This window comes from Sinocyclocheilus rhinocerous, unplaced genomic scaffold (assembly GCF_001515625.1).
Source record: "Sinocyclocheilus rhinocerous isolate Xijiao unplaced genomic scaffold, SAMN03320098_v1.1 scaffold2558, whole genome shotgun sequence".
Taxonomy (NCBI): Eukaryota; Metazoa; Chordata; class Actinopteri; order Cypriniformes; family Cyprinidae; genus Sinocyclocheilus; species Sinocyclocheilus rhinocerous.
In genome coordinates, this window is record NW_015655145.1 from 243,739 (window position 1) to 248,639 (window position 4,901).

The following is a 4,901-nucleotide window of genomic DNA, read 5'->3' on the forward strand; positions in this document are numbered from 1 at the left end:
ATAATTTATTATTATTACTTTTTTTTTTTTTTTTACTTCTAACCAATACTTTAAGACCAGATTGTGATGTTTCTGGTCTCTTAATGGGTAATAGGTACCCGCTTAATGTTCAAGGAGAAAAATACAGCTCTCAAGGAAGGAATTACAATCTCATGCATCATTACTCCACTAAACATGCAGAGCAGCATGTTAGGCATGAGGGAGATGAGACGCCCAACTCAGAAAAAACCTCTGTCCATGCATAATAACTGTATTTAGTTCAAATTCATGATTGTAAAAACACCTTTATTTGTTCTGCTCCAGTGGACCCTGTTGGACAACGGCACCTGGCTATCAGTCCCCGGGGAAGTCTGAGTTTGAGACCCCAATAGAATAGTGACCTATAGAATGTGGTTAAAGAAACACACTGCCCTGCCTGAACAAATTCATTCCTGCTTAATGCAAATAAACTGTCCCGCAACCACATATTTGTGCTTTTTAAAGTTTTCCTTTAAAGGCAATATAGCTCAACATACTTGTCAGTAGTTCTTCACACCATGAGTAACACATTCCACAAATATATCTCCTCAGCAAATATTACCAAACAAAGAAAAGAGTCACATACCTATGGCATGCAAAGCCATCTCTGAGCAAAATAAAAGAGTACACATCACAATGAAATGTGACCCTGGACCACAAAACCAGTCATAAGTAGCACGTGTAAATTTGTAGCAATAGCTAAAAATGCACTGTATGGGTCAAAATTATCGATTTTTCTTTTATGCCAAAAATCATTAGGATATTAAGTAAAGATCATGTTCCATGAAGATATTTTGTAAATTTCCCACTGTAAATATATCAAAACGTAATTTTTGATTAATAATATGGATTGCTAAGAACTTCATTTGGACAACTTTTAAAGGCGATTTTCTCAATATTTTGATTTTTTTTTGCACCCTCAGATTCCAGATTTTTAAATAGTTGTATCTCGGCCAAATATTGTCCCATCATGATAACCATACACCAATGGAAAGCTTATTTATTCAGCTTTCAGATGATGTATAAATCTCAATTTTAAAAAATTGACCCTTATGACTGGTTTTGTGGTCCAGGGTCACAAATACCTTATTTTCCATTTCAATGAAAATCCAGCCTTGGTCGACAGTATAGGAAGGACATGTATATGTATACAGACCGAGGAAGTGTTTCTAAACCTACTGAAGGTTGTTCTTTAAACTCACAGATTAAAATAAAGCCCAGACACACATGTTGTGCAAAGTACAAGCCACTTTATATTAATTGTACCACTCTATATCAGCTGTACAACTTTAAACAATTGTGTGAATGAATAAATACACAAGTAATTCAAAACCTCCAGAAAAATGTCAGGTGGCTCCTCCTACCAACAATTCACCGAAGAAAATGAAGGCCATAAACAGCAGCCTGTCTATAACTGCCTATATATTATTTGTTTTAAGCTATACTTCCGCTGTGAACAGCACAACTGCGATTATAAAAGGGTAGAGCAATGTGCCACAGGATTGCAACAAAGTTAACATGTTCAAACACAGCCACAACTTATATAGAATAGAATAGAAGAGAAGAGGATACTTACAGCATCCCGTGTGTCTATGGACTAGAGAAGCCCTCAGTGAGGAGGACCCACAGCCAGGCCCTTATGCTGTTAAAATGACTCATAGTGCTTCTTCCTGCTGCACTGTGGAGTCATGAGGAGGTAAACATTTCCAAATATGGAAATAAAAATAGGCGAAAGATTGGGGGCAAAATTTGATTCGGCTTGCTTTTTTGGTCTGGAATGCCACTCTTTTTCACTGGCCAGAGGCACATAGAAGCCAAGTCTGTGGTTCGTACCATTTGCAGAATAACAATGTTAATTGCTGGGAGTTATTTAAGAGGGGGGCAAGCACAGTCACAATGGTCTCTAAGAATAAAGCAAACCACAGGATCTAAAAGTATACTCTCGAATGTCTACAGAGAGGACAACAAAAACTGAACAAAACGAATACATGAATGTTCAATGAATAAAAACGTTGTCTTTACATTTTTTTGACTATATTGATTTTTTTGACTATACTGAGTGAAAATGTCTGTCTGATCCATACAAAAAAGCTTCAGAAGATTACAAGAGGCTTCAAGACTACAAGAAGCTTCGAGACTGAAAAAAAATTGTGTATAGTATTTACTTCGAAACCGTTTTTACAGTTGCTAGTAAATTTCACAAATGATTACAATGAAATGGCAAGTAATACATTGAATTAAATGTAATATTTTGAAGTAAAGACTGAATACTCCAACAATCTCTAATAATAAAACAATCCAACAATCTTTGTTTCATTTACAACTTTAAATAATCATTTTTTCAGTGTACTTTTAACTGCTTTTTGTGCTTTCTGGCACTTGACAGTTTAAACTACCATCCACTTTGTTACTTAATTGCAACGACATTGTCCCAATGCAATCAATCAATAAATAAATAAATATTTTTATATTTATTAATTATATCAAACGAACAATATTTATTCATCTATTATCTATTTATCCCTCCATCCATCCGGCAAATCGCGTGTAGGGTTGTGCGAATGCTGGTGCCTAATTATAATTATTGGAAAACATATTTAGACTTTGAGTCAAATTATGACAGATTTTCTTGTTAGTCAAGAAAAAAATCCACATTTCTGTTTGTGAAATGAAGGCGAGTAAGTGATAAACTATCCCTTTTAGATATGTCAGCATGGAATCACTCTTTTGTTTTGTCTGCACAGCACACTGAGCAATGGAATAGAATGGTTGTTCTCCGCTCTTCCACAGAACAGACTGCAGGGACTGACCAAACATGGAAATCAGGGTGGCGCTCAATCAATTGGAGCACCCAGGAAGCCTATTTCTATAGCTTTTCATAAAACAAAAGCAAATCACCCGTATTCCTTTATCACCTTTTAAGAACATCCTCCTGTGCCACAATAGCTTTCTGTAAGCAAGAGATCAACCTTAATACGGGTCAATACTCATCCAAGTGCATGCACACTGAGACTCACAAAATATAAGCACACTGAAGTGCATATAGTGGTTCAGAATGAGTGCACAGACATGATCAGTTAAGCATGTGAAGGCCTATATTAAACGTACAACCGCAGACTGTCATAACGCCCGAGAGCCTCAAGTGCTCCATCCACATCAGCGAAGCGGTACTGCCACACTCGAAAGCCTAAAAACTGTGCATCTATTTCACATCAAAAGCCCATTTTCCTGTACAAAACAGTGCTTAATTTTCTGACAGGGATCATTATTAGACCTGTGAGTAAACCTGTATTCCATCTAGTGTGATGATTATTATAATTATCAGCTATTTGGAAAAAATACAGCATCCTGTTTAAAAGAGCAGAGTGTTTTCTGAGAATGTTGACTCATTTTTCATCTTCTGCTGATAAGCTGTAGCTGAGAGTTTGGTTAATAAGGTACAACAAGACAAGACCAGATTTGGCCCCATAAAGCAGTCAACACATTAACACATAATTGGCTTCTGGTCACTCATGTGCAGATGTTTCCAGCCATACAGCATGGCCGTGCAGAGCTTAATTTGAAAGCCACAAAAACTTACATTCATAGACGAATAAACACAGTATGTGTTCCTCAAATCGTGAAATTAATCTCACTGATTGCCTCCCGTAAAGAGCAGAGCTCCGTGATATTATAATCATAAAGATAGCAAATGTAATTAAAACATATTCAGGCCCTGAATGTCTAATCTTGAGAATTGTTTATACAAAACAGAAGTCTTTACTAATTCCACACAAATCAAATGATGGTTAGAACAGAGGAGGCTGCCTGGTATTTCTTTATTACTGGAAGGGGGAAAGGTTCTTGTGCATTTCGACAGGGTTTCACTTAGCAGAGCTAAAATAGCCCTTTCATGCCTGAATCCACAGAGGGGATTTTAGAAGTAATAATAACCCATTTACAAGGGGGTTAAACGGTGTCAGAGAGAGTGACTTCAGGTGATTAAAGATGCCTAATTAACTCTGGCCCTCCTGCACTCCCCCAACCCACAACTGAGCACATAACTGTGGGATTTTGATCATTTTTGGCATATTTTCATGATGTATCCCTTTCTAAAATGTGATGTGATTCCATGCTGATAAATATATGGTCATTTGAGATAATCAGCATCTGCCATTAGTCATGCCTGCTTGATCTAAACTACAAAATATAAATACCCTGCATTTCATTTTGTATACAAACTTACATACATGTCATTACACACAACATAACATGTCATTACACATATAACATATGTTAAATAAATAAATAAAATTTCCCCAGTTTCTTAATCAGTATTTTTGTCAAAATTTACTTGAGAAGCAAATTTAACTTTTTTAAGAATGTTTGGGTATGTGTAATGGAAAACAAGACTAAATACTGAACAAAATGACATACATGTTATAAAAAAAATTAAATCAGCAAATACATTTTTTTTTAATCCACCATTTTTATGAATTAAATAAGCTTTTATATGGACTTTTTATATTATACTGTCCTCTAGATCAGCCATAGGAAAGCTTATATTATTTGATGACTGATACAAAATCTCAATAATTTGCAAATGTCACTGCCATTCCAAGGAACATCACGTGCATCCAAAAAATCTGAGATGGATGAATCACAACAGCCAGAAGATCATAACTCCTAAGATTGTGCTAACAAACTCTGCTTTTAATAGTTTTTTCAACAGCTTAGGATGTCTGAGACTCCAACTACAAAGAAGCACACACTACAACTAGGGATGCGCCGATCCGATATTCATATCGGGTATCGGCTCCGATAGTGCCATTTTTCTCGGATCGGGTATCGGTCAGAGAGGGCCGATCCAAATCCGAGATTTTTTTTTTTTTTCTCTATTGTGC

General features: G+C 36.1%; 1 protein-coding gene across 2 annotated transcripts in view; it reads right to left on the reverse strand.

Moving 5' to 3' along the window:
* LOC107717931 (lipoma-preferred partner homolog) overlaps positions 1 to 4,901 on the reverse strand; it is a 232,329-nt gene that overhangs the window by 219,415 nt on the left and 8,013 nt on the right. The window contains exon 1 of one of the 2 annotated variants that reach the window (XM_016524833.1): positions 1,595 to 1,984. The exons of the other annotated variant lie outside the window; for it this stretch is intronic. The gene's annotated coding sequence lies outside the window, so the exon portion shown is untranslated. Of the gene's footprint in view, positions 1 to 1,594; positions 1,985 to 4,901 lie in introns of those variants that run through there. 2 annotated transcript variants of the gene reach the window in all.